The sequence below is a fragment of the Triticum aestivum genome, chromosome 4B (assembly GCF_018294505.1).
Source record: "Triticum aestivum cultivar Chinese Spring chromosome 4B, IWGSC CS RefSeq v2.1, whole genome shotgun sequence".
Classification (NCBI taxonomy): domain Eukaryota; kingdom Viridiplantae; phylum Streptophyta; class Magnoliopsida; order Poales; family Poaceae; genus Triticum; species Triticum aestivum.
This window is the reverse complement of record NC_057804.1, coordinates 398758733-398780827: the sequence shown is the minus strand read 5'-3', so window position 1 is coordinate 398780827 and position 22095 is coordinate 398758733.

Here is a 22095-nt window from a genome sequence, read left to right as displayed (position 1 = left end):
GTGGCCTTCCAGTGCCCTGTAGGCGCTGGTTCTTGGTCGTCTCCTGCATCGTCGTCCATACCGTCGATGTCTTCGGAGTCGAAGTCGAGCATGTCGGTTAAGTCATCGAAAGTGGCTACGAAGTGGGTGGTGGGTGGGCTTTGAATTTCTTCGTCATCCGCATCCCAACCTTCCTGACCATAATCCGGCCAGGGCTCTCTTGATAAAGAGAGAAACTGTAGCGAATTCAGGATGTCGCCAAAGGGCGAGTGCTGAAAGATGTTCGCAGCAGTGAACTCCATGATCGGCGCCCAATCAGATTCGATTGGCGGGGGCGCAGAAGGTTCGGAGTCCGGAGAGGAGTCCGGCACCTTGGAGTCACGAGCTTCGCAAAGGACAGGGTTGGTGTTCGGCTCAATCACCATAGAGATAGCAGCCCCCGAGGCGGTGTCCAGCCACCCATCCTCGATCGGCATAGTCGGCTCTGAGCTAAGGGTCAGAGCGGACACTTGTGCGGCCTCCAGTGCACTGCCCGGGAGCAGAGCTAGATCATGCCCATCGTGACAGTGCAGCGTGCTTGGCTGTGGCTCGAACCCGTCGAAGATCAAGTCTCTGCGGACGTCGTCCGTATAGTTCAAACTTCCAAATCTGACCTGATGGCCAGGGGCGTAGCTTTCAATCTGCTCCAGATGGCCAAGCGAATTGGCTCGCAGTGCAAAGCCGCAGAATACAAAGATCTGTGCGGGGAGAAAAGTCTCACCCTGGACCGCATCGTTGTTGATGATCGAAGGAGCCATCGGGCTTAAAGATGACGACACAGAGGAACTCTCAATGAAAGCACCAATGTCGGTGTCAAAACCGGCGGATCTCGGGTAGGGGGTCCCGAACTGTGCGTCTAGGAGGATGGTAACAGGAGACAAGGGACACGATGGTAAAACCCTACTCCTTCTTGATTAATATTGATGATATGGGTAGTACAAGAGTAGATCTACCACGAGATCAGAGAGGCTAAACCCTAGAAGCTAGCCTATGGTATGATTGTTGTTTTTTCTACGGACTAAAACCCTCCGGTTTATATAGGCACCGAAGAGGGTTAGGGTTACACAGAGTCGGTTACAATGGTAGGAGATCTACATATCCGTATTGCCAAGGTTGCCTTCCACGCCAAGGAAAGTCCCATCCGGACACGGGACAAAGTCTTCAATCTTGTATCTTCATAGTCCAGGAGTCCGGCTAAAGGTGATAGTTCGGCTATCCGGACACCCCCTAATCCAGGACTCCCTCACCCAGACATGGTGCACAATTATCGTGGCGCTCTGAAGTCAAATTCCGCATTAATCTATTCACACTTACACCGTATGTCTTCATTGATTGAAGATATACATTACTTCGCCTGTTGCACATCTAAGTCATCAAAATGCATAAGTGTTAGGATGTGTGCCTAATCAGGACATATGAGGATTCCAAGATATTCAGCTCACACCGCAACTTGCAAAACCTTTTCTCATCCAAGGGCTTTATGAAGATATCAGCCAACTGCTCTTCTGTCTTGACGTGAATGATATCAATATCTTCCTTCATAACATGATCTCTGAGAAAGTGATGACGAATTTCAATGTGCTTTGTCTTCGAGTGCTGAACTGAGTTGTTGGCAATCTTGATGGCACTCTCATTGTCGCAGTAGAGAGGCACATTCTTCAGATGAATACCATAGTCCTTGAGAGTTTGCTTCATCCAGAGAAGTTGAGCACAGCAAGATCCAGCAGCAATGTATTCGGATTCAGCAGTGGAGAGAGATACACAATTTTGCTTCTTTGAAGACCAACAGACAAGAGATCGTCCTAGAAAGTGACATGTGCCTGATGTGGACTTGCGATCAACCTTGTCACCAGCATAATCAGCATCTAAGAATCCAACTAGATCAAACTCTGAGCCCTTTGGATACCATAATCCTAATGTTGGGGTGTAAGCCAAATATAGAAGAATTCGCTTCACAGCCAAGTGATGCGATTCCTTTGATGCCGCTTGGAATCAGGCACACATGCAAACACTAAGCATTATATCTGGCCTAGATGCACATAAATAAAGCAAAGAACCAATCATGGAGCGGTATACCTTTTGATCGAACTCTTTACCATTGTCGTCGGGACCCAGATGACTTTTGGTTGGCACTAGCGTCGTGTATCCTTTGCAGTCTTGCATTCCAAACTTCTTTAGGCAATCTTTGAGGTATTTTTCTTGAGATATGAAGATGCCGTTGCGTTGCTGACGGATTTGGAAACCCAGAAAGAACTTCAGCTCGCCCATCATGGACATCTGATATTGCTCTTGCATCATGTGACCAAACTCATCACTGTATTTTTTGTTGGTGCAGCCGAAGATAATGTCATCCACATAGATTTGGCACACAAACAGTTCACCATCATATGTCTTCGTGAAGAGTCTAGGATCTAGTGAACCAGGTTTGAAGCCTTTGCTCTTCAGGAAGTCTTTGAGCGTGTCATACCAAGCACGAGGGGCTTGTTTGAGGCCATACAGTGCCTTGTTGAGCTTGTATACCATATCAGGATGTTTTGGATCTTCAAAGCTAGGAGGTTGTGCGACATATACTTATTCTTCTATCTTTCCATTGAGAAAAGCACTCTTCACATCCATTTGATATATAAGGATGTTGTGATGATTTGCATAGGCTAGCAGTATGCAAATGGCTTCAAGCCTTTCCACCGGAGCAAATGTTTCATCGAAGTCAATTCCTTCCACTTGAGTGTAACCTTGTGCAATGAGACGAGCCTTGTTTCTGACCACTTGACCATGCTCATCTTGCTTGTTGTGATATATCCATTTGGTGCCAATGATATTGTGCTTCCGAGGATCAGGACGCTTGACCAATTCCCACACATTATTCAGCTCGAACTGTTGAAGCTCTTCTTGCATAGCTTGAATCCATTCAGGTTCCATGAAGGCTTCATCGACTTTCTTGGGTTCAGAGATTGAGACGAATGCAAAATGCCCACATAAATTAGTTAGCTGTGTTGCTCTTTGAGTTGCTTTTGAACGAGTGAGTGGGCTAGGTGCATTCAAGCTGTCTATTATCTTCTCAATCTGAACTTCATTTGCAACACGAGCATGAACAGGACGAAGATTTTGCTCTTGCTGATCAATGTCATCATTTGGGGGATTGTCTTCAGGCTGAGCATTGTCTTCAGGTTGATTAGGTGTAGAAATGATAAGCTCTTCTTCAGTCTGATTCTCAGAAGGTATGATTTCTCCAATTCCCATTTGCTTGATTGATTCACTTGGAGGTACTTCATCTAGCACATTTGGTAGGTGCTCTGTTTGCGAGCCGTTAGTCTCATCGAACCGCACATCCACAGTTTCAACCACTTTATAGTGAAAGAGGTTGAAGACTCTGTAGGAGTGTGAATCCTTTCCATAACCAAGCATAAAACCTTCATGTGCTTCGGTGAAAATTTTGACGTGTGATGTGGATCCTTGATCCAGCACCTAACACCAAATACTCTGAAGTAGCTTACATTTGGCTTCTTACCAGTTAGGAGTTCATAGGATGTTTTCTTCAGAAGCTTGTGAAGATAAACACGGTTGATGATGTGGCAAGTAGTGTCAATGGCTTCAGGCCAGAACTTCCGTGGAGTCTTGTACTCATCAAGCATCGTTCGGGCCATCTCAATAAGAGTTCTGTTCTTGCACTCTGCCATGCCATTCTGCTGAGGTGTGTAAGAAGCAGAGAACTCATGAGTGATACCCAAAGTATCCAGATAAAGGTCGAGGTCGGTGTTCTTGAACTCAGTGCCATTGTCGCTTATGATGTGCTTGATCTTGACACGATAGTTCGTCATGGCACGATTGGCAAAGCGTCTGAAGACATCCTGCACTTCAGTCTTGTAGAGGATTATATGCACCCAAGTATATCTAGAGTAATCATCAACAATGACAAAGCCATAGAGGCAAGCAGTAGCGGTGAGAGTAGAGTAGTGAGTAGGGCCGAATAAGTCCATGTGTAGCAGCTCGAAGGGTTGAGATGTAGTCATGATTGTCTTTGAGGGATGCTTGGCCCTAGTCATCTTTCCAGCTTGGCAGGCGCCACATAGATGGTCCTTCTTGAACTTGACGCCTTCGAGGCCCACGACATGCTTCTTCTTCATGAGAGTGTGCAAGTTCTTCATGCCAGCATGTCCTAGCCTTTGATGCCAATGACAACATTCTGAAGCCTTTGCTAGAAGACATATGGCCATCTGTGGTCCTGCTGAGAAATCTACCATATATAGATCATCTTTCCGATACCCTTCAAAGACTAGAGACTTGTCAGATTCCATTAGTACATGGCATCGATATTTTCCAAATAGCACAATCATGTTTAATTCACAAAGCATTGAGACAGACATTAAGTTGAAACCAAGGGATTCAACAAGCATCACTTTATCCATGTGTTGATCCCTTGATATTGCAACTCTGCCTAGACCCGATACCTTGCTTTTACCAGTGTCAGCAAATGTGATGTGACTCTTGTCTGATGGACGTAGCGTTGAATCCATCAGAAGACTTCGATCACCAGTCATGTGGTTAGTGCCTCCACTGTCCATAATCCATTCTGAAGTATGAGGTGTCATAGCCTACAGTGCAGTTTGGGGGATAGGCTTCACCAAGCGAGTTGTGAAGCATAAACATTTGACGAACAAGTGGAACATGAAAATTCAGATCTTGGTTAGGATAGATAGGATGAGTATCAAGGAATCCTAGAACGAAGTACATAGTAAGACCATTCGGGCATTTTATCTTGCGCCCCACAAGATGTTTAAGGTCCCCAACATTAGTTTTGGACGCCTTTGATTTTCGGCTAGAGACCTTTCCCTGCAAAAGAGAGTGAAGTTTTCTTAACCACCCACATTTTCAGGGGTGGCTTAGAAGCAATGAGTCTAAGTGCAGCATCTGAGAACTTTGGCTTTGGAGCCCTAGTAAATAGCCTTGCAGGAGGTGAATAATACTCATAGGAATAAGCAAAAAAGTTCTTTGTTCTATGAACATAGCGGTTTGAGGAAACACGCTCATATTCATGGGTCTGAGTATGATTTCCCTGCAAAACATTGACGTTAGGGTGACTCAGATGAGTCCTCGGTCTATATGAAGCTTTTGGACCATGTGATTCCTTTGGTATGGGGTTTGTCTTCTTCACAGGTGGTGTCATGATGACATTCACTGGAAGATTCTCAAGATAACTTTTGGGAACCCATATCTTCTTCATAGGTGGCCCATTCCTGCAGTTAGTACCAATATACCTGGCAAACACTTCACCATTCTGATTCTTAAACAGTTTATAGTTTGCATCAAAGGATTCATCAATGATAATGGGGTTAGCACAAGTGAAACCAGACAAGGTGGATGGATCTACTGAAGGTTCCTTTGCAGCAACCCATGTGGTTTTGGGGTACTGCTCAGGCTTCCAGTACGAGCCATCAACATTCATTTTCCTCTCGAACCCAACACCCTCTTTCCTGGGGTTTTGGTTCAGAATCTGCTTTTTGAGGACATCACATAATGTCTGATGCCGTTTGAGACTTTTGTACTTCCCTGTCTCAAGCAGTGTCTTCAACCTAGCATTCTCATCAGCAATGGTAGTGGTATCCTCAGCAGAGGGGTTAGTTACCACATTAGCAGTTGAAGATATTGCAACAGTAGCAGCAGTAGAGCATTCAACAACAGAAGCAGCGTTATCACGCTCAATGCATTTTAGGCATGGTGGTTCAAATCCTTCCTGAGCGGGACTGATCTATTGAGCGTGAAGTGAATCGTTCTCCTTTTGAAGACCTTCATGATCCGATCTCAATTTCTCATGTTCCTGCTTCCTTTGAAGATAATCATAGGAAAGCTTTTCATGAGAAGTTGAGAGCGATTCATGTCGACCTTCAAGTTCCTGGTACTTAACATGAAGATTTTTGATGTCTTCAATTAAGGACTGAGACTTGGTCTTTTCCGCGTCCAACAGGCATCGCTTTTGTCTAACAGTTTTTGAGTATGTTCCATAGCTTTCTGTTGTTCAGTTGCAATTTTAGCAACTGTTTTGTAACTAGGTTTGGATTCACCATCAGAGTCATCTTCACTTGATGTTTGAAAGTAAGCATCGCGTGATTTTACCTTGGCACCACGTGCCATGAAGTAGTAGGTGGGAGGCGAGTCATCCTTGTCGTTATCATCAGCGTTGGTGACGGAGCCATTGTCCTCATTGTTGAAGATGGACTTGGCGACGTAGGCTGTAGCTAGAGCTAGACTCGCAACTCCAGAGTTAGACTCCTCCTCAGACTCCACCTCCGCCTCCTCAGAAGCTGACTCCTCCTCTAAATCCATTTACTTGCCAACAAAAGCACGGGCCTTGCCAGATGAGTTGTTCTTGTGTGATGAAGACTTGGAAGAAGACTTGGAAGAAGACTTGGAAGAAGACTTTGAGGATTTCTTCTTCTTGTTGTCATCAGAATCATATTCTTTGCTCTTCTTCTTCTTCTTCTTCTCATTGTCCCACTGTGGACACTCAGAGATGTAGTGACCAGGTTTCTTGCACTTGTGACAGATTCTCTTCTTGTGGTCATAGGCAGAAGCTTCATCATTCCTTCAGCTGGATCGTGAAGACTTTCTGAAGCCTTTCTTCTTGGTGAATTTCTGGAACTTCCACTACAAAAAAAGACACATCCGTGACATTTTGGGCCGAACAAATTTTTTTCCTGTCATACATATGACACTTCTATGACGATAATTGTGACAAAACCCGGTATCATCATAGATGTGGTGGGCTCCTACTTCTATGACAAAAAATCATGACAGAAAATGGGCTTTTCGTCCTAGGCAGGCCGGAGACGCAGCTGCATGACATTCTTTGGGCCATCCATGACGGAAAAAACCATGGTAGAAGCGAGGGGGAGGAAAATTTCGGGGAGTTCCCAGTTACGGTGGGAGGTCGGGGGCCGAGCGATGCGCGTTTCTCTCGTACACGTACGCACGTGTGTGCGAGGCGTTGGCTCTAACTGAACCCGAGTGAGGCGTTGGGCTCTAACTGAACCCGAGCGATTGCACTGCAGGCTACGCGTTACTGAACCCGAGCGATCGATCGATGGCTGTTAACTGAACCCGATCGAGCGATTCCTTTGCTACTGCTGCTAACTGAAGCCGATCGATTGGATGAGTAGTAAGTGTTGCGGGGGGGGGTTTGGATGAACAGTGAGCGGTGGCATTGCCTCTGGATGAACAGGACCCTGTGGTGTGGAGGGCTGGATGAATAGTATACGGTGGAGGGGTGCCCGTGGAGGGGTGGATGAACAGGACCCCGTGGTGTGGAGGGCTGGATGAACAGTAGACGGTGGAGTGGTGCCCGTGGAGGGGTGGTTGAACAGGAGCCGGTGGAGTAGCGTGTGATGGAGTCTGGATGAACAGGAGCCTGTGGAGGCTGGAGGAGGTCGACGGTGGAGATGAACAGTATCCCATGGAGCCCCGTTTTGCGGTATGCCACACCCCTCCAGATGAACAGGACCCCCGTTTCGACCGTAGGAGGTCCGTTTCGTCCGTTTTGCGGCACGCCACACCCCTCCCGATCAAGAGGGCCCCCGTTTCGACCGTAGGAGGTCCGTTTCGTCCGTTTTGCGGTACGCCACACCCCTCCCGATCAACAGGACCCCCATTTCGACCGTAGGAGGTCCATTTCCTCCATTTTGCGGTACGCCAGACCCATCCCGATGAACATGATCCAGTTTGGAACGTGGCCGGTCGAACACAAGACCGTTTCCTCTGTTCTACGGTACGCCAGGCCTCGTTTCCATCGCATGTTCCATCCAAGCCCTCTCGGTGAACACGACCGCGCATTCTGTTCCGACCCAGCCGGTTGGCTCCCCATGAACACGACGACGACGCTGTTTCTTCGTTCCAACCCAGCCATGTACGTATCCGCGAGTAGGCGTTCGAGACCATGCCCGTATGTACGTATGTGGCCATATTTTCTTTCTTGCACCCTGGCCGCTGTACGTACGTGTACATGCTATGTGCGCGCCTCTACTACGACACGTGCGCGCCTCTACAACGACCAGTATGTACGTACATGTTCGCGACCAGAATGACAATGCTACGTACGCTTCGACCAGGTGGGTCCCGACTGTCAGGAACTTCCTTGCATGCAAAAATGTAGCTAGTGGGTTCCAGCTGTCGAGGGGCGAATCGTTTTTTTGCTGGAACGCATTTCCTTTGCGTGCGAAGATGTAGCTGGTGGGTCCCAGCAGTCAGGGGGCGAATCGTTTTTTTTTGCCCGGACGCACTTCCTTGCGTGTGAAGATGTAGCTGGTGGGTCCCAGCAGTCAGGGGGCAAATCGTTTTTTTTGGCCGGACGCACTTCCTTGCGTGCGAAGATGTAGCTGGTGGGTCCCAGCAGTCAGGGGGGCAAATCGTTTTGTTTTTTTTGCCCGGACGCACTTCCTTGCGTGCGAAGGTGTAGCTGGTGGGTCCCAGCAGTCAGGGGGAAACGTTTTTTTCCCGAAATACGGTGGCCCGTCCGGTGGGTCCCCGCTGTCAGGTGGAAGAATAATTATTTTGCGCGTAAAAAGGAGGCACTTCCTTGCTGCGGCCGTGGACCCAGCTGTCAGCCTCTCCACGTACAGTCCACGTCCGATGGAAGCCGTTCGTTGACCACGTTGACCAAGCCATGCCGAGAGCACCAGGGCGGTGGACGACAGCGAGGCCTAGGAAGGGGACAACGCGGAGCCGGGGAAGACGCGATAGTGGATGCCCACACGTAGAGGAGTACGAGGGTTCACTGGTTCGCTGCGGTGTGAGGCTGCCGTCGCTGCAGAATAACAGGGGGTGTGGGTGAGTAGAGGGATGGCCTGGCCAGCGGTGGGAGTAGTAGGGGGCGGTGAGGCCTTCGCCGCATCGCAGCCGGCCACGGGAGGCAGGAGCATGAGGCACGACCAGCGCTAGTTTGGGCAGCTGGAGCAAGAAGACCAGAGGTTGAAGAAGCAGTACAGCCGTTGGATGGACATCATACGGTCACTTGAGCTAGAATCATGCATATTGACTAAGTTGACAAAGTCCTCTGTCCCCGTCAACTTAGTAGGCCCACAAGTCAGCCTGCCACTATACTGGGTCCCAGCTAACAGGGGGAGTATTCATTTTTTGTGCGTAATAAGGAGGCACTTCCTTGCGTGCGAAGATATAGCTGGTGGGTCCGAGCTGTCAGAGTCGGCCACGGGGAGGAGGGAGCAGGCAGTCCCGCTGGCGCTTGTTTGAGCGGCTGGAGCAGGAAGAGCAGAGATTGAAGAAGCACGACGGCCGTTGGATGGCCATCCAACAGTCACTGCTTGTGCGTCAACCTTTTTTTAGGAAAGCCTCAAATCTGTGGAAAACAACATACAACCCATCTGCCATTATTTCTAATAATTTACAGCCCATTTGCTAATTCTTAAGGTTTTTTTGGAGCCCATATTCTTTTTGTTAGCATTACAACCCATATTGTGGCCACGGTTAAAAAATTATACGAAATTTTGCATATTTCGGTGCGGTCCGAACTGTTTTTAATCCCGAAATTTTGACTCACATTCAAACTGATTTTAAAAATAAATGTATATCAATATAAAATCCAACAAATTCTCCACGCATAAAAAATAATGTAATTTAAAATCTCGAAATGAAAAAAAAGATATTTGAAACTAATTGCCGGTTTGATGTGTTTTAAAAATGTACAACCCATTTCTCATTACTGATGGGCCATTTTCTCGGCCAGCCGAATGAAAGCTCTCCTTGTCTTGAAAGATTTGCAGCCCAACAGGCCTGACAAAGCGACTTACTTGGCAAATCACAAAAAAACTGGGTTGTGGCCGTGGACCCAGCTGTTAGCCTCTCCACGTACAGTACACTTTCGATGGAATGTCGTTGACCACATTGACCATGCCGCGCCGAGAGCACCATGGCGGTGGACGACGGCGAGGCCTAGGAAGGGGACAACGTGGAGCTGGGGAAGACGCGGCAGTGGATGCCCACGCGGAGAGGAGTACAAGGGTTCACTGGTTCGGCTGCGGTGTGAGTCTGCCGTCGCCGCAGGGCCTGGCTAGCGGTGGGAGTAGTAGGGGGTGATGAGGCCTCAATGGCAGCACATCCGGCCACTGGAGGTAGGAGCAGGTGGTCTCCCCGGCACTGGTTTGGGCGGCTGGTGCAAGAAGAGCAGCAATTGAAGAAGAAGCAGGACTGTTCGATTCAAATCCAACGGTTACTGCTGCTAGAATCATTTGTTGACTAAGTTGACAAGCCCTTCATATGCATCAACTTAGTAGGCCCACAGGTCAGCCTCCCAACCGGTGCGCCCTAGATGTTAGTGGGAGGAATCATTTTTTTCGCGTAATAAGGAGGTAGTTGATTGCGTGCGACCAGGCCAGCGGAGGGAGTAGGGTGGACCGGGGAAGCCTGCGTGGCATCACAGCAGGCCACAAGAGGAGGGAGCAGGCAGTCCCACCGGCGCTAGTTTAGGCGGCTGGAGCAAGAAGATCAGAGATCGAATAAGCACGCCGGCCGTTGGATGGACATCCAATAGTCACTGCTGCTAGAATCGTGTGTTCACTGACAAAGCCTTGCTTAAACTAGTCAGCCTCAAAATCTGTGGCGTGTACAACCCATTTTCTATTATTTTTATAATTTTTACTCATTTTCTAATTCATATGGAATTTATTGCAGCCCGTTTTCCATTTTTAGAATTCCTGGCCATTTTCTGGTCAGTACCAGCGTCAAAAAATTAACTAAATATGTGGGAAATTTTGAAAATTCGCTAATTTTTGCTGGGGAACAAAATATTCTTAATCCAAAAATTAATAGCCATACTAAAACAAATTTAAAAATAAATTAGTACTATGTCATGTTAAATCCAATGAAATACGTATAAGATATCAGTGAAGAACAAAAACAAAAAAAACTAATATCCCATTTGCTATAAATTTTTTGGAATTTTCAACCCCTTTTGATATTACTTTTAACAGACATTGACCATACTCTTTGGCCAGGACGGAATGCATCCCTCCTCGTCTTGAAAGATTTGCAGCCCAGTAATTCAGAGAAAACAAATAGGCCTAGCTTGGGTATTCTTCAAAAAGAAATACTGGGCTACCTATTTTCCCAAAGAACTGGTGCATGAGCATTTAGCTTTATTTATTTATTTACTTATTTATGTTTAGGGGACCATGAGCATGTACCTGGGCCGGATTCATGTGAGAGCCTCCCTTCCAGTTAATTATGGGCTTCTCTATTGGGCCTTCATCAGTGGGCTGCATGTTATCAACAAGTGGAAAATGTGTTCCGTACGAAAAATAGTATGAGCTACGTACGGTACGGGGCACTAAAGGATCGAACCGTGCAACAACTTCCAAAACATTGTGTTTGTCGTTCTAACAACACATTTATTCAACCAACAGACGAAATATACTACTGATTGTACATTGAAAACAGCAGCAGCAGCAACCAGGGCTGGGGGTGCAACAGAAGCAGTAAGCAGGCCAGAAGAGTGAAGACGCAGCTCTCTCTTCCAAACCAAACATCAGCCATCATTACAAAAGGGCTACCAAAAAAGAACAAGTGTATGCATCAAACTAAATAAAGATCCTACTACACCAAGTGTACGCATCTAACTAACTGGCTCAGTTAGACGTTACTATTTATTAAGCTGTGGAGATTGGCTGACGGCTTGAACCAGATGGGTGCCTGACGGGGGAAACTCCAGCCAGCAGGTCGAAGTCTGATACTTGCGACCCTCTCTCCTACTTTGGGCTGCAGAGCGTGGCGGCACATATCAGGGTATGGTGCATGCAGAGACGCATGGTACGCTGTGTACACACAGTTTTGCCTGATGAACGAAACCGCGCTGCCATCATGATCCTTGCCGTCGGTTATCTCCTGGTTAATCGGATAATTCAGTCCGACAAACAGAGAGCGTGTACCAAGGCTACTTACCAGCCTCCAGTCAAAAATTCCTGAAGGCCCAGAGAAGCTGGGATCCTGCTCAAAGACCTTGCAGTGACTGTGATTGTATTCCGCGAAACAACACGTCCGGTACGTGCGAACGATCATCAATCTTTCGCCGTCGTCTGATCGAGCCAGGAACCACCTGCAACTGCCATGCCGCTTTTCTTTGAAAGGTTCTGGGATTAGGAAGGGTAGGGACACCAGGCGGCCTACAACATCATATCAAGTTGGAGTCAAATGAAAAACAGCTCTTGATTCAGTCAATCTTAAGAACAACATGTTATGAGCATGAATATTTTTCAGTAAATGTTGACAGTAATATAAGCAAGCCATCATGATATCATAGGAAAGTAACATACTGCTGTAACAGCCGTTTGTAGCGATGACTGGAGTAGGCCAGCAATACGTCCAGCCATAGAAGGAGTCGACAGCGTAAATGAAGCCCTTGTGTTCAATGGCATCAGAGAACCATGGAGGATGTATGATCCTGCGATGGACGTGCAGATTTATCCACTTACCGCAGTGACCTGTCAGATAGGCGAGACCGCGGTTGAAGAATGCAATTAGCCTGAAGTCTTTATAATTCGCAGATCTTGTGGGCACTTGGCAGATTACAACCTTGAGCAAATCAAACTTGGTATCATATTGTCTACTGTAAGATTCCGAGTATTCTGGGCCGTGGTGCCAAAGCAATGCAGTGTTAATTGAAGGAAGGGGGGTCAATCGCCGGGTGTAGACCTCCACGAGCATCCAGCTGCCGCGACCGTCGACGAGCACCATCCAAGACGTGTTCATGCCAACCCAGTACATACCGTTAATGTAGTTGAGGCTGACAGGGATCTGATCGCAGTGAAGGGGGTTGATGCTCGCCACCCTACGATCATTATGCTGCGTGACACGATGTTTCTGAAGATCAGGCGGCATCAATAAGCAAGGAGCGGGCTTTAAAATCTCCGGCCTGAGGGCTTTGAGTAAACAGTACAACTCCGATGAGCACGCGGCGAGCGGCATGGTATTGAGATTGTCCACACGCGAAACAATGAGCTTGATTACCTCTGTGGGGAGCGAATTCCAGCCACTCTTTCGGCGGACGCTGCTCGGTTCTACCATTGTTAGTGCTTGGGTTTCGGGCGAGGGGGGGAGGCGCCTTAGCGGGGAGGGAAGCTTGGACGAGATTATGTGCGGACAAAGATGGAGAAGCGAATATGTGCTGCGGGAAGTGGACAGGTGATGATGACTACAACACGCCGCTTGACTTACGAGACACATACCAACAGCGTAGGGTCATATCGATGCCAGACAACTTGCTTGAGTGATCATAGTACTGGTACTTCCTACAGTACCTACTACAGTACTATGCCCTAACTTGCTTGAGTAGAGTAGTAGAGTAGGACTCTGCTCTACTACTAGCACCGGAGGAGTAGTATATTCTAATCTAAAATAGTTACAAACTTCAATGCCCGAGCGTGGAACGACTACGAACCATGATCAAAGACCGTGTCTACGTGGTGTTTGGACTTATATGCAAAAAAAATAGCAAGATGCCCGTGCATTGCAAGGAACCCCATCACCACCAACTCGGTTTTTTCTCTACTCCTACTCCTATAAAAGACTCAGTTCATGATGATGGAGGCGAGGAGGCGTGTTCAGCCGGGTGTGCAGCGGACGGCACAACATTATTCGATTTGTTATAAAAAAACAAAGAAGAGTAGTAGAGATAGAGACATAGGGAGGAGCACGAGGTTGTGGGAGATAAGGATGAACGAGGCAAGGCCTTATCTATAAATGTGGAGAGAGGTGCGGGTATCTTTTGTAAAATTGTCATAGTTGGCTTTCTAGCCGTCAGATATAGATCGAACGGTCTATATTACAAGATGGCAGGCATACCATCATCACCAACTCGGTTTTCTATAAGAGTAGATATATAGATATAGATAGATAGAGACTAGGGAGTACTAGTAAGGACACCATCTACTGCTTCGTGTGCTACTCCTGCGCTCCATTCGGCGGCCGCAACGTCCCCTACAGCCACTCCCTCCTGCGCTCCATTCGGCGGGCACTATTGAAATCTGGGGAGCGCACTCTCGCGACTGCTGGCAGCCACGACTTCACCGACGACGACTTCTTCCCCGACCTCGGCAACCTCTTCCTCAACGACATGGGCGACAACCTCAACACCAACGGTGCTGCTCCTGTTGCACCGTATGTGTTTCTGTCCTTCCTATTCGAAATCGTGGTAGAATTCATGTTTCTACTCTGTATCCTACTACTATGCTAGTCCACATAATTAGTTTCATCTCTGTTATAGCCGTCATGATTTATTTTGTGCTTATTAGGATTAAATCTCGTAGTAACTTGCTCATATATTCAACTGGCGCAACTTCCCCTACAGCCACTCCCGTTTCATGGACGGCCTGGTCGATGCCTCCAAGGAGCCCTTCGTCCACTGCTATGAGTGCCCGATGCCGTTTTGTGGCTCGCCAGCGGACATGGTGCATCACCTCACGGATGCGTGCAACAGTCACTGCTGGCCCTTGGCGGAGAACATCAAGTACGAGACGTGCTACCGGTTCACCATGCCGGAGTCGTTGGAGGATCACCACCGCCTGCTAGTCTCGGAGGAGGACGGCAGCGTCTTCCTCTTGATCGTGGGCACCGGCGAGGCCCGCGCAGGCCGCCGCCCCGTCTCTGTAATGTGCGTCAGGGGCAACGCCACTGACGCTGACACTGACATGAGGCAGATGTACAGGTGTGTGGTCAGTGTTACTACCCCTCCAGGTCGCGTGGGCGGTGACACCTGCCTCATCGAACGGACTTGGACTCTGGGAAGCTGGGACTATCCCGCCAATGTGTACTTGGAAAACCCACGGCATCCTTTACCCGCCGACGCGGTGCACGGTTACTCCAAGGAGGTTCACCTGGACATACGCATTATCAAGTGCACTTAGAAAACATGTAGTGTGTCTATGGGCGCTTATGGCCCGTGTCTTTGCCACTTTTGATTCTATAAGCTTGTCGTTAAACTTGAGTGGCTTTCGCCGCAGTCCTTCCTTTGAACTGCTCCTCTCAGTGAGATGATGTAAGACAGTTTGGGTTTCATTTGATAACGGAACCGGGCAGGAGCCTCCCTGTTCTTCTAAAAAAATATGCATTATCAAGTTAAATGTTGATCATTAGTCTTCGCTCAATGTAATCCGCTGTCTAAGCATGTGGAGACTTCCATGCAGGATCTTGCTCTATTGGAGTATTCGTTTATGGTTTAGTCTAGAATCTTCCATGTATGAATTTTTACTACAGTACGGGTGAAAGACTTACGATGAACCATTTCTTACATCTCCTATGCCCCCTTGCAAGTCATCCTGATTTAATCCCTCCGTCTAGGTGTATAAGGGCATGGTTAATATTACTTTATAGTATAGCCAACTGTTGACTATAAGAAAGTGCCATGTCATCTGTAGCCAACATGTATAACAATCAATACTCAAAAACTAATTCTTAAACATCATTTCTTGCAAAGCACAATAAGTGTTATTTCTTCACAAGTTTTGGATGTAGGTTGAATAGTTGAACGATTTTGTTTGCAAAAGATACCTTTTTATCTATTTCACCCGGATGTTTGTGAGCTCTAGAGATGAGATAATATCCGAAGAAACCTATCGATACCCGTTACACATGAGATGACCCCCACATCCTTTGTCAAAATAAACAACTCCCCGATCAATGCATTTCACTCTTCGGTGCAACGCATGGGCACCTTACTACTATAGATTAGTACAACCAAAAATTGAACTAACATTATATATAGTACGATAAATACTGATGCATGTCACATAAAATTATATCATTCAAAACTATGTTCAAATACGAATCCAACGATATAGTTTTTGTTCACATGCACTAACATTTTGTCAGTTAAATATTCAATCAAATTCAATGGGGGACTAATAAACCACGACCGATGTAGTATAAGTGTAGAGGGCGGCGCTGCACGGGAGTCTCACCTCTCACCCCGCTCGTGGCGCGGCAGTAAAGCCGTCATATCACAAAACCCAACCACTCCCAGTAATAAGTGGCCTGGTAAAATAAACGGACAAGCAACCATCACATCCCTCCGTCTTTTTTGCATTTCATATCTCTGCATTTACTTTCTCTGGTTCATCTGGCACACTCGATCCCTAGCTACTACTCCTAGGGCCAGTTCTTTTGGCGGCTTCCCCAGCTTTTCCCACAAGACTAGTCACAGTGGAGAGTAACAATAAGGCGCCTCACTCATTTATTTGGGCTTCTAAACTACTACTCCGTCCTGGTTTATTCCTCACCATTGTAATTTGTGCTAAATTTTGACCAAAGATTTAACTGATAAAATGTTACTCCCTCCGTCTAGGTGTGTAAGTCATCTTACGAAAACCAAATAATCCCAAAACACTTAGGCGCGGTGCATTGACTTCTACCTCATTTCTTGTTTCTTGACATATCAACCAATAAGAGATAAAGAGTGTGCATGCTTTTAATGACTTGGGATATCAAACACGACATGCAGTGGTTAGTTCATTGCATGCAGTACTATTAATTAGCAAATAAACATTAACGTTTCTCGTTTTCTCCTCCTCCTTTGTCACGGTGCACAACCTAAGATGACTTACTCACCTAGACGGATGGAGTAGTGCATGTGACATGCACTAACATTTCATTAGTTAAATTTATGATCAAAATTTGACACAGATTACAATGGGGACCAATAAACCAGGACGGAGGTAGTAGTTATGGGATTACTAATCTAGAAGCCTAAAAGAACTGGCCCCTGGTACTCCTACTATTAGTAGTACTCAAGTTGGAATTCCAATTGCACGGCACAACTTGTTAGGCAAAAAAAATCGATACAAGGTGTAGGAAGCGGTTTCGGAATTTGCATGTCTTTCCAACCAGTGAGATACTCCGTACAAAGCATGACAGAGAAATAACCACAGAGAAGGAAGCTAAAAGTAAAAAATCAAACGAGAATTTTTGCATTTGTTTTGCATTGAATCGTTTCACAAGCTTGACTAGTGCTGTTTTTCTACTTTTACAAAAACCGCATCGTAATGTTAAAACGTGCATTTGCACGTACATAAGTGATAGTAGTACTCCCTCCGTCTAGGTGTATAAGTCTTCCCTCCTTCTTGGTCACGGTGCACAACCAAAGATGACTTATTGACCTGGATGGAGGGAGTAGCACAGTCTGCAAGCATATATCGAGAGAGACGTGTAGTGCGATAGTATATAGTAAAGTTTGTGCTATATGCACGTACTTGCAAAATGCGTACGAATACACAAGGTTTCCAAACTTTCCCTTTTACATACTTAATTAAGGACGCTAAAAATTCTTGAATGTTTGGGATTTATCATTTGCGTCCCAAAACTAATGAGATCGCCTTACGAAACAAAAATTATACTCCTCCTAAAAGCCACGACGCTCGCAGGTGCGCTTGCGGCATGCCACGAGTGCCCTGGTGCGTGGTCGTTTCCCAGCGCGCCAACACAACGCCTCTTCCTCAGCCTCGCAACTTGCGAGGTGCTGATTGGTGGCTTGCCTGTGGGCGAGCGCGATCTCACCGGTGTGGTGATCCGGCGCCGACAGGTACTCCTCCTTGCTGGAAGCGTGCACCCGGTCCACGTACCGCCAAGCGTAGATGAGGCGCTTGGGCCTGACTGCACTCAACACGTCGGCACGGGCGTCCCTGCCACCCTCACAGCCCTCACACAAGCCTTCTGCCAAAGAGCCAATTTCCTGACTCTCTCGGACGCGACATAGGCCTCCCAGGCAGCTTGTTCCACGGTGCGCTTCTCTTCCTCGGCCTTCTTCTCTGCCTCTATTTTAGCGCGCTCTGCTGGAGGCAAAGCCTCCCATAAGGCGACATCCATTTCTTTCCAAAGCTCTGCAAGGTTGGGGGGCTCGGCGGGGGGCGCGACGTTCTCCTCATAGCGGGGAGCCGACGCGTCCTCCGACGCGCGTGCTAGCAAGATTGGGAACACCGACGCATCCACCTGGATGCATCACGGCGAGGAGCGGAACACCGACGCGTCCTCCTCGACTAGTGGCGGCGAGGAACAGAACGGCGATGCATGACCGTCCGCGCGGTGCAGCGAGGGGCTCCTAGGGCTTGGGAGGGGCGATGCCATGGTGGTCGACATGAGAGGGAAGGGGAGGAGATAGCAATGAACGTGAATGTGGGGGGAGGAGATAGCTATGTCATGGGAGGCGCAGTATTTATAGCGAGCAATGTCACACCTACGTAAGATATGGACTGAGCTGCACTGACTTAACTGCAGGTCCAGTTGCGTAACTGACATGTGGGCCGAACCCCTGTTGGGCCCATATGTCAGTGACCCAATGCACCTGCAGTTAAGTAACAACTACGTAGGCATATTTGTTGGAGTAAATTACGGGGGAGCGAAGGGGTGGAAATATTGCTGGTCACAACGGATTGGACGAGCGTGGGGGGAGGAGAGTCATGCATGCAGATTTTTTCACACGGGGTGGAGTGGTGGGACCGCCAGAGGGAGAAGGAGAGTTTGGCAGGCATATTGTTTCCACACATGGAGAGGAAAAGATTTGGAGACGAACGGGCTTCCTGCAGGTAAGGGGAACGGTGCATAATAAGTCATCTTGCATGCCGGGCTAGGTATAGTCTCAAGTCATTAAAAACATACACGCCCCACACATGTTCATATTTCAAGGTGCACTAAAATATTGCATGCGATGATTAAGGCGGGCCATAATGGTGGTATCTTAGCTGGTATCATGCACACGGGAATAGCAAACATGCTGATGTGGCAAAGAATTAAAGAAGAGAGGGGGTTAGAGTAACTAGTGTTCATGCATGCATTGGTAAACACATTTTTTTGTGAAGAACGACAAAACTAGTTGAGTACCTTTGCAGACTTCAAAAACTATTCCACCACCTCTACTATCTTGCTAAGAGTAGGTGAAATTTTTGAATCGAGCCCTTTAAACTAGAAGGGAGGTAGTGGTACTCTAATAGCTAACCTTGTTCTGATGACAAGATAGGACATGTCACGCACCTGGACGGAGGAACTAGTCTGCATTGTGCATTTAAGTTTTGTCTGAAGTCAATGTACCTCTACTTTCACCAGACTTATAGAAAAATGCAACATTCACAATTTCAAATCAATATTTTACACTCATTATAAAACGTACTCCCTCCGTCCCATAATGTAAGATGTATTTTAGCACTACACTAGTGTCAAAAAACGTCTTACATTATGGGACGGAGGGAGTAGTTCTTATACTCATTATAATCAGTATTGTAGATATTGATATTTTTAGTATAAATTTGGTCGTGGGATTTCATTGATGCCTGTCAAAGCATGGAGGAAGCGGAGCTTAGGGCTTGCATTGCTGGTCTCTACATAGGTATTTCTCTTCATAATCCTGTAATTTTAGAGACTGATTGCGCTTTTGTGGTAGCGTCTCTTGCATCGGGGGACTATGACAGGTCTGCTATGCGTGACCTAAAGATGAAAGTGTTGAGCATCTCAAAGTTGATCAACAACCTTCAATTGTCAAAGATTAGCCGTTCGGCTAATAAGGTGGCACACTTAATCGCTAAGTATAGCTTTGATAATAGATTAGATGGTATTCTTGTAAATAACGTACCGCCCTGTGTGGTGAATATTGTATCGAATGAGTGTACTGGTGTGGCTGGTTAATTAATATAAGGTGGTGTTCAAAAAAAGTATAAATTTGGTCAAACACTTTGCAAACGGTTGATGGGAGTAAAAAGGACCAGAGGGAGTATCATGCATGCGGAGTAGGCAAAATAAATTGCTCATTTATAGCCGGTCGAAGTCTCAAAGAGCGCGACCGCGCGAGGGAGGCGAAGGTCGTGGGAGGCGCGCGGTTGATGGAATTAAGTGAAGTGACATCCACGCGCCGGCATGGCGTGCAAACAGGCAGAAGCTATACCGTCAGGCCTACGATATGGGTCTAGTAGACATGACATCTAGTGGGTCCCGCATAGTTCTCAAGAACTCTTTGGGGGCTTGCAGCAGTTTATCCATCGGGCAAGCCAGCAACCACGCCGTTTGCACGCCCTACTCGTCCCCGTCTTCTACCATACAACAGTTCGCTCCCAGTCGTCCTGTCCTTTCACATTAGTTTGCTCCCAGTTTTTTTGCGGGGTACAACAGTTCAACTTCTCCTAACCCTCCTCCAAAATCCATGGCCTCCCAAATCTCCCTGGTCGCCGCTGAGTACCAGGTTAGAGACATCACCGGCTATCAGTTCATCATCATCTACACACGTGGATCTGCGACGGTGAAAGCATGGCTTGCTCGCTTCCTACGCATGTTCAACAGTTCAACGGATGAGTGGGTCGCTGGGCTAGATGTTGAGTACACCACAGTCCTGGGACGAGAGAAGGATCTAAAGTACGAAGAGAGGAAGAAGCCTGCCGTGATCCAGGTTTGCGTACATAATGTTTTCTTGGTCTACCACATATGCCATGCTGATGTTGAGTGCCAGGATTTTAAGAACTTCCTCAAGGACAAAAGAGTGAAATTCGTTACTGTAGGCTTTTAGAACGACAGAGATGTCCTGTGTCGGATAGGTCTTGTTGTAGGCCAGCCCTTCGATCTCCAGAAGGCAAGCCTAGTGTCCTCTCTCAACCTTCAATGCTGACCCTGGCAGCAGCCATGATTGATCCTTCATACGCTAAACTGAAGAAACCTCATCACGGGTTTCATCATGCATGCGAGTCGAAGACATTAGATGTAGATAACATCCTGTACGCAGCAATGGATGCCTACCTTTGTTTAAATATCTACAAGGGTTGGATGAAGAAGCAGAGCCCAACGTCCGGTTCAAGCAAAGAAGCGTCGGCGAAGAGGAAGAGAAGAGGGACGAGGACGAAGTCGAGGACGTGGACTCGGACTCCGAGTAGGTGGCAGTGCCATCGCTCATGCTAGTTCTACTGCAGTGTCAAGCGAACTAGTTGCTTTGTTTATTTTCAAGGGTGTGTTGTGCTGAGGCCCCAGCAGAACTATGTTTAGTATGTTCTTTCTCGTTATTTGAACTCTTTAGTACGTACAGTAGTACTAGTACAATGTCTTACTACTGTTCTTTTTGTGGTTGGTACTACTGCTCGTATCTTCGTGTTCCTACTGTACTTAATACATTCGTACTAGTAGTGATAATTTGGGTCAGTCGATTTGTGAAAGAAGTTCGATGGAGCGAAGGAAGAAGACGACAGAACAGGTGGAAGAAGCCCTTCTAGCCACCCATGTTGCATCAAACGGCTCACATGAGTCGACTGACCCAAATTGCTCCTTCAGATTGCAGGATCCATGTGGCATTCAAGGTCTCAAAGGTAGATTCTGCGTCCGCACCCGGTTTGCGGGCTCGACGCGCGCGCGACCGGCTTCCGCCACGACATCCACCATGCGCGCCTCCTCCGTGCGGGCGGAGGCGACAATGACACGCTAGTTCCTCCTCGCCGGCGTGCTGGAGCACGCGCTCATCCTCCTCTTTGTACGATGTGTGCTGGAGCGACACCGCAAGGAGGGACTGCAGACGACGTGAGCGGGCGAGCCTTCGGCTTCATGCCACAGGGATGGCGGCGACACGGCGGTGATGGGCGAGAAATTGTTGGTCGGAGTAGGCGGGCGTCGGCATGCGCAACGGCGGCGGCGACATATTGATGAGTGCGCGTGTGGGAGCTTAATTTAGTTTTATATAAGGTTGGTCAAACTTAAAAGAAAACCGTACTAGTACACGTAAACATTAGACTTAGGCAGCACCCTTATTAGTTAGTACCACAGCCACGATAAGGAATCCTGTGCAAGCGCGTGAACCGCGGTCGCGCGGTCGATCGAACGGTGCGTCACCGTGTCGTGCTCGAAGGACATCCACCGAACCTTTTTATGTGTGTGAAAACAATCCTCGAATATTACTCAACTTTTTTTCCTGGGAAAGTTCTTGACGCTGCAATATTTCCATATATTTGAATTTAGCTCCAGTTCGTGTTTATTTGGATTTGGATGTTTTAGGTGCGCCCTAGTTTTTTTAATACTGATTTTGTGTGTGTGACTGAGAGAGAACATGTGTATGTGTCCATATGTGTGTTG